Raw genomic sequence first — 9,569 nt, 5'->3', positions numbered from 1 at the left:
GGTTAGAAAAATAGGCAAGCTTATGAGTTCGACGGATATAATGTCACGTGAACCGAGCTCGACTCTACCTGGTACCGAGTCAAGCAGGCCTGTACTGATCCAATCTGGGTCTAGCCTGGACTAACCCCCACTGAGTCCAACCAAGTAAAAAGCACCGAGTCATTTCAAGTTGGTTCCGATTCGAATCTAAAGATGAGGGAGGGAGGAGAGAGAGAGAGAGAGAGAGGAGGAGGGTGGTGCGGTGGGTAGCTGCCTTGGAAGATGAGGGTGGGAGTAGAGACGAGAGAGAAGAGGGGAGGGTGGTGAGGGCGGTGGGTGATTGCCGGGCTTGGAAGAGGAGGATGAGGGAGGAAGAGAGAGTTTGGGATTTGATTGTGGTGGGATCGGGTGCAGCATATAGGCTTAAAGATAATTAAAAATTAAGATTTGTTTTTATTATATATATCCATGAATCCAAGTCGAGTTAAGTATGACCGGATCGGGTTTCGAGTCAAGTAATTGAGTAACTCAACTTGGTTTGAGTTCCGATTGAGGGAAGCCTACTCGATTCAGATCGACTCACTCATTCGGTTTATATTGAGTGGGTTCGAACGAGTCGAGTTAGTGCCCAGCTCTAATTATCACATGCCTGGCGGACAAGTAAAACCTGTGGGGCCCACCATGATATATGTGTCTTATCCGGCCGTTGTTTTATCAACTCATCTTAGGACATGAGCCTAAAAGCGAAGCATTTCCGAAGCTCAAGTGAACCACACCACAAGTAAAAAGGTGGAAATTGAATGTGTGTCTTTAAAAACTATTCGAGGGCCACAGAAGTTGAGGAACAAGCTAATATTTGGGTTTTACATTTTTTTCATATCTTTGTGATCTTATAAACAGATTGGATTACAGATAAACATCACTGTTGGCCCAAAGAAGGTTTTAACTGTGGACGTCATTATCAAATTGTTTCCTATTGTGCGGTCCATATAAGCTTTATATATGCTTTGATTTTGGGTTCAACTCCTAAAATGAGCTGATAAAATAGATGAACGGAGGGGATAAGACAAAAACATCACAGTGGGTCCCACAGAGTTTACTAAGGACCCTTCATGGTACTCGTACTGTCTTAGTACGCAATCCGCCTCCACTGATGACTGACTGGCTTGGCTTTTTATTTACCACGCGTAAGTTGTAAATGCAGCTGTAGAATTTGTCATGCTCTGCCACAATATCAAATGACTCTTTCTTTGAAGTTTTGGATCTAGCTAATGTTTATACTTTAGATTGATCCTAGCTAGTGGGAAAGGCTTTATATATAAACGGTTTGAATGACATATAAACATCACTAAACATCACTATAAGCCACGGAAGTTTTAAATGGTGGGAGTTGGGAGTTTCCATCTCCCCTGATTCATGTCATGTGGCCTGCTGAAGTTTTGGATCTGCCTTGGTTTTGGGCTCAGGTTCTAATATGAGCTGGAGAAACCGATGGAAGGAGTGGATGTTACACGGGCACCATAGTTCTATTACTGTAGACAAGGGCTGTTGAAGCAATCCATAGAGACTGGCCTAAGGAAGATAGGCTTGATGTCCCTAGTTCAAATAGGGAGTCTACATATGCTCCAACCTTGTGACCCATACAAACTCTTCAGTTATTCATGGTCTATTTTGATAAGTAGGATAACTTTGAAGAATAAAAGAAAAGTGTAATTATTAATGTTGTCTTTTATTTAATTTGCAAAGATAATCATAAATTTTATAATATAATCATTACACTTTTATACATTTACGATTCTCAATTACAAAATCTAATGTGACTTTCATACAATAAAGTGGAGATTTCCATTTATAAATCAAACATACAACTTAAAGCAAAAATCCATTGAAATCTATTTCTTGACAGCACATGTTTACATGTATTTTGATTGATATAGATATTGGGAGTGTTGCACAAAAACCTTAGGATCTCGCCTCTCAAAACACTAGAATTATGGGATATAATAAAGCAATGAAATAAATCAAAAAACAAACCACACGACACAAGAGATTTTACGTGGAAAACCCTCAAAGATGTGAAAAAACCACGAGACCTAGTCCAGAGCAACAATTCACTATGAAGTAAAACGTTACAACCGATCACAAGCATACACCATTTGGATCAAACTTTCTTCACTCACATAAGAGTAAATGAACAATAAGAGAATAATGAAAACGGAGAGATCTCACCAATCACGAAGACGTAGAAGCGCTGAGACGTCGACTGCGTAGTAGATCACCTCTACGAGCAAAATTTTCCCTTCCACAAGCTTTCTCTCTCTCTTTCTTATTTTAGTCGTGAAAACGCATTAGCATGCCCTAGAATAGCCCTAGGGACCCCTATTTATAGTTTAGGCAACTTTTTTTCCGCACCTTTGAGAAACCGCCTCAAATTTACGCAGTCCGCACAAAATCCGCGCAAAATCTACGTAACCCTCAACTAGTGCTCGATTGGTAGAACGACCCTTTCGACCAGTCGAGCCTGACCCACAACTGGTCGAGACCAAAAAATACTACTAGTTAGACTTTGAGTTGAGCAAGCCTCGACTGGTCGAGTCACGTGGTAATGCCAAGATTTGAAACATCCGATCTGCACTGCCTCTCCTTTGAACCGATGAGGAAAACCCCATCAATAGATTCCGAGAGAGCATTTAAAGAAAATTTCAAGATACGTCGGAGAAAGAAATGACTAAAATGCTTTTATTATTAAGTTTTATTAGTTTTGGTATAAGATACATTGCAAGTTGTGATATGACATATTCCCTTAATTACATTCCATCACAATAACCCTACACTCTAAGACAGTAGCTTAAGAAACGCAATGATGGTCAAAGTGCACCCAGAAGAGGTAGCGCTAACCACTCAACGGGTAGTGTTAGATTATGGATGACGAATGCCAACCCAGACCTAGAGATGTCTCAATTCAAAGCTCTGCCTAGCAAGTAATTATATAGATTTTCCGTCAATTGAATTTGATGAATGAAGCGGATATAACACAAATATCGTGATGACCGTACACAGCTTGGGATCAAGGGGAATTCCTGTAATCCTATTACCTGTAGGTTATAACCTTATGGGTAAGTCGGGCTCATAAGTTATCCCTACAATATATGATCATATTAGGCCGAATAAATTTGGGTTGAGCTTGGCCTAATTCCTCGTGTCGATATATCCCTAATATATATTATATTATGTATATAATATATTATTACAAGCAGACATGTGCAAACACGTATTATATATTAATGAGAAGGTTACCCGTGACCCCATGCCAATAGTTGAATCAAAGTGAAATGTGAAATAAAGGCATAAAGCTTGTTGGAATCAGTTGACCGGTTATTTCAAAATGAGATTTTGGTATTTTTTGTCATACATGTACTAACATATTAATGAAATAAGATGTTGTTGTGGAAAAATATATGTATATGATCAATGTAGACGAAATCAAAACAATAAAAAAGAAGAAAATTAAAGGTTAAAAACAACAATCAAAAGAACTAAACAAAATATTGAAGGACCAAATTACAAAGAAAATAGTAAAATAAAAAGTTATAAGATTAAATCACAAGTATTAGTAGAGATGCCATTGCATCATTAAAAGTTTATTTAAGTTACATTGAGAGAGTTTTGCATTATTTTAGTATATATAAGGTTGAGTTAAATTTTAATTATAAAATTTTTAACATTTAAATTGAACTAATATAATTAAAGATTATCATTTAAAATTTAATAATTGTCTTCGTTTTATTTTAATGCATTTACTATATGTCATGGTTCGATTTCAAATTTGGTCATGTGATTAGTGCGGGTGTGCCAAAATTGAATGTGCGGCTCGATTCAAATCGAACAACTACAACCCCAAGCACTGAGATTGACAAATATATCAGAAATTGACTATATATGACCAATATATAATAAGATCAATCACATATTCAACCACTTACACAACATTGCTTAAGATGATCAAACTATAGTCAGAGGGTGGGGTTCATCATTTGAAAATGGGTCACACCTCTGTCTTTTCATATGAAATGACTTTTTCTCTATAATACAGATAAAATAGAAAGGAAATTCTAACATTCGGTCATGAAAAACAATTGTAGAACGCCTCTTTGATTGAAAATTTTTACTTAATACTCAAACTTAATACGATATATGAATGTGGACACAGATTATATGTAAAGTCAACGACTGTCTAATTAATGTTATATATTACACTAAGGACTGTAAATAATAGATAGAGATAAGTGATTATACTTAGGAATGTAAATAGCAGATAAAGATAATGATTATACTAAGGAATGTAAATGATTAATGATTGAAAGAAAGATTTTGTTTAATTTGATTTTGTTGGTATGATACTTTTTTTCATCTGAATTAATTTGTCATTTATAGACTTAACTTGACAATCTGAATGCCTCTGTCATTCTGATGGTTGTTATGATCATTTCAGCACGACTTGCTTTCTTTGCTTCTAAGCTTGACATTTGTCCCAATAATCGCTTCAGCATAACCACCCTTTGCTCGACCACTTTCTCTTAATGGATGACATGACATTGCTCAATAAACATTAGGTGTGTTACCACAAAATTTTCTTCATATACATTTATGCTCAATAAACATCAAGTTTATTGTCACAAAATTCTCTTCATATACCTCTATAAATATTCAAACACACCATGCAACTCCGTGATAATTACACGCCATCTTTTTCATTAACTCCTGTAGAAATTGGTAGAAATAGTGATGAACATCATGCACAAGTGATTGCGGGCTAGGGTCCTTACTCTTACTCCGGTGGTAGACTCTTAGGAGTTTCAACACCTGGTTAAGGGTTCGAATACCCATAGGTGGTGAAATCCCACAATGGCATGAGTGTGCGTGTGTAAATTTTTTTTTTTAAAAAAAGAAGTGATCACAGGCTAAAACAATCTAATTATAAGCATATAATATATGATATAAACTAGGCAAAGGTAGTGCTTTAAATATTACTTCTTTTTCGGGACATGGTCGTTCTTCAGTTAGACTAAAAGACCTTGGACCGGCATTGGCATCATGAAGCTTGCCCCAGTCCGATTGACAAGATCACAGGCAGTGCCCATAACACTTTGGTCTCACATATACAGGGATTAGGTAGCATGGGGTAGGATACAAGCCTTTAACAGAAATTTCCTGCGGTGAGAAGTTGAGTAGGGCCTACTGGGATGTTTGTGGAATCCACTACCTTAATCCATTTTGCAAGCTCATTTTACGACATTAGACTATATATATGCGAAAACGCTCACCTGCGAACCAGTTCGTACGTACTACATATGAACTTTTTTGAGAACCCATCATACGTGATGTGGATCCAAAATCTGAACCGTTCATGTGAAGCAACACCTCGTGAAACCCCCCGGGACCAAGTTTTACTTTGATCTAAAACTTTTATGGGCCATGAAAAATGAAAACAGTTTCCTCCCTTGATTTGCATTTCTCTTTGCTATGGCCCACTAGAATTTTAGATCGGGGTGAAAATTTGTCACAGGGGTTTTCATGGGATTCCGCATCACATGGACTGTTTAGATTAGACACCTATGACACGTGTGCAAAGGTGTGCACATGCGTAGGTGCGCAGGGGAGCATGACTCTCTCTCTCTCTCTCTCTCTCTCTCTCTCTCTCTCTCTATATATATATATATATAGGGGTTATTCGGTCAAGTAACAGAAACTCAATAACGGTTAGCTGTTCACGGACTCTAAAGTGGGCCACATTACAAGAAACAGTGGAATTGAACGACCACCCTTGAAATATTAGCATGGCCACGAAAGTTTTGTATCAGGCTGATTTTTTATTTTTAATTTTTAATTTTTTGTGTGTGTGTGTTTAAAGTTCATCTCAGTGGGAATGACCCTATAAACGGTTTGGATGGTATATAAACATCATGGTGGACCTTAGGAAGGTTTTGATGCTAGAAATTTCTTTCCTCAAAATTTCCTTTTAATATGGTCTTTGAGTATTAGATCCATCTCAATTTTAGTCTCATGTACTATGGGCTTGTTTGGTTTTCCAATTACCACGGTAGTTGGGTGTAAAGACAATATGATTACGTCTTTACATGTATTAGCAATGATTGTTTCAATACCTATATTTTGCTTTCCTACGCTTGTTTTTTGGTATGTTTTGGGTGTAATAGACGAAAATTTAGTAGGAACATGTTTGGATAGACAGTGTAGTAGTCACATCATTCCTTTTTTGCTCTTATGGTGTCCACCATTTCAACTCTACAACAACTGTAATCAGTTATTTGATTTTTATAGCAGTGCTGAATATACAACTTCTCCTTTCAGCAATTTGGTCAACTCTGGACAAGTGATCGTGGGACCCAATCTTTGCATATGCTTAAATTTTTTATACAGCACTATGTGGTGGACCACATGATGATCTTTGTGATAGATTGTCTGGTCCACAACATATATCGAAATGCACCAAAATGTATATCAGCACTATGTGGTGGACCTGTTTCAAACGGACGTGTCTCACGGTTAACATTGCAACAACTGAATCTAGATGGCCAGCATACCGACGGAATAAAAGCGGGTACATGGGTCCCTTTAAATTTGGATTTTGAAGGATAATGGATGATCGTATACATAATTTAGCTGTAACATGGATAAATAAACACAGGATTCAAAAGTAAACATATAGGGGTCATGGTGTATATGTTACACTTCAAAATTTTAAATTGAAGTGTATCAGCGTACTCACACCACTGAAAATCTGGATGTGGGATCAGTAATCCAATGTCAATAGCAAGTGCTTGCTACTAATCCTTACTACGTGAGGAAATATGGGCCCCACTGGAGTATAATATAATGTACTCCTGTAAATGTGACATGTCAGTAATGAATTATGAAAATCACCTAGAAGTTAACCCATAAAATCCTAAATATCCACATAACCTATTCAAAGTAAACCACAGTCCTTCAGAAATCGTACAACAGTCGTATTAAAAATAACCATTAACCAGAAAGTTATAAACTAGCACTACGCCATGAGCTAAACGGCGAGGATTAAAAGCAAGCAACCGACGATAATCCTAAGGAGGGCCTTAAATGACCATGGCATTTCTTCAACGTCATCTCCCGGTGTGCCATTGCCAGCACACTTTGCACAATAGTAGGATGGTGATGGGGAGCGCCCTATGGTGTTAAACGTCCTCATCTGATGGTCGTCCTCAATGTCGGCCACCAGTTCATTGTGCTGCACCACATACTCACAGAAAGCAGTTCATTGAGTATATGCCTCCAACGTGGACTTGTATCCTTTGAAGCAGGCCATGGAAAATCTGACCACCTGTTGGCGGCACTCTTCCCAGGTATTATACAGTCCGGGTCGACGTCCATTGAAGACGACATACATTTTCTTACCCATCTGCAGACTATTGAAATACGAATAAGTACAACATGTAGATGATTGATATTGATATTAATAATTAAACATGTAACAATTTTTATACACTTTACCGGGAACGATAGATAACTGATAATATAACGAATCTGAGGATCTAAGAGCATACCTGAAGCGATGACTTGTCCATCAAAAAATTGGTACTTATCCTATACAAAGTGCAGATATAAGTAAGATAGTCATATGGAAAACAATATATCAAGGAGATTAACATCAGATAATGTAAGATGGGCATCAAAAGGTAATGCAAGTTAATACGCATTAATAGTAGGATCATAAAAAACATACATCAAGATTTTTTTTAAAAAAAAAACAAATAAAAAAGAAAAATATCATCCAAAATAAGCAACATTTTTCCAGCTAGTCAACAAAACTAGCCCTGTACCAAAAAAAGAAGTTTTGTCCAAAAACTATTTGGCTGACAAGCCCAAGAAAACAGAAACCCATCAACGGTCAGGTGGATGGTAGTGCAATCAGTCAGAAGACTGATCTGGTGCAAGCAGCATCAGCACAAAGTCCAACCTCTTATGCTCAGAGAGTGAAAGGAACGAGGCAAATTGTTGTTCATCTTTTGATAGTATCTTCGTGGTGCGTAGGATCTCGTGACCCGTGAGGCCTTCAATCTGCTCCAAAGCAGTCACAATCTGGGACATACGTACCAAATCATTCCCTTGGTGTATGGTTATAGCTAATGACTTGACAACTTCTGCAACGTCACTCATTATTTTGCCAATGACGTCGCAAGGGTGATCTTGTCTGGTTCTCTTCCTAGAATTGGATGCGCTGCCTATGTTCACCAAGTTGTTCCCATTGACATTCGGACCACGGGTTGCGACATGAGCACCGTCACCACTGTGAAACAACCACTAGATGTTATGTCCACTGTCCCTTACATCGTCACTCGACAACACAAGTGTATTGTCATTCAGATCAACCGATGTTGTCGGCTTAATGTCGGAATCACGGGACCTTCCCTTTCGCACAATACTATGTAGATTTCCTGTGGAAGCACGCGATCCAGTAGCGCGGTCATTTTCAAATAGGAAGGTGAGGTCATCGTACCTTCGCACCGCCTTCCCTCGAATGTGTTGTGCATAGGGATGTGATTATTGACAATGACCAAGAAAAATCTGTATTACTAAACAAATATCGATGAGATATTCTTTAAAAAAACATTTTGCTAAAGTAACAAACTAGTTCAATATAAAAAATAATCTCACCCGTATGTAATCCTCCCAAACATCATATGGGGCCGTAACTAGCTTATTGTCCTCATCCCAGCCAAACCCACTGGCATTGAAGGTTTCCTAAACCTCAAAATACAATCGTTTCAATGTCCAGAGGCGATTACCAACATGCTTTTCCTGTACTGATATCCCTAGGGCACTCTTGACAATTTCCACAACCGTTTTATAGGTCTCCTTATTAAAACCATTTGCACTCTTGCAGCCATTCACCACAACATCCATCAAATTATTAATGAGGCAGTCATCCATTTCATCCGTCCACCGCATTACACCACTAGACACAATGTTTTCATCGAGTAATTTTAATTTATACTTTCGCGGTGTTCTTCGTGGTGTGACACACTACTCTTGCCCAGATTGTTTGGTGGGGGTTGACTGGTTATTTCACCCATTTAGAGACATTTCCTCGTCACTATTAAATTCAATTATCTACAAATAGTACAATGGATATATTTAGTCTAACAGTACAACATTGCATATATGTCATGGGAAGGCAATAAATGAAGAAAGTTAAAATTTAATGCACAGATACAAAATATGGTATACAAAATAGACCGTGAGGATCATCTTCTTCCAAACATCCAAAATAATGCTAAGACATGCTTATAGGTATTGCCGTACAACCATGTGATGTTATAACCTACTACAAAATGACAAAATATAATTTGAATATCAAATACCACGACTCACAGGATGAAATTCATTCCACATCCTCGAAGCAATATTGTCTCGAAATGTGACACATTCGTCCTTCTCACGTTGTGTCACATTAATTGAGCATGGTGATAAGTCTGTACTCTCCGTTACATTTGTAGATGAGACTTCATCTTCTACCAAACTATCTCCTCCAGATA

Source organism: Magnolia sinica, chromosome 11, assembly GCF_029962835.1.
Source record: "Magnolia sinica isolate HGM2019 chromosome 11, MsV1, whole genome shotgun sequence".
Lineage (NCBI taxonomy): Eukaryota > Viridiplantae > Streptophyta > Magnoliopsida > Magnoliales > Magnoliaceae > Magnolia > Magnolia sinica.
Note: the sequence above shows the minus strand (reverse complement) of the source record.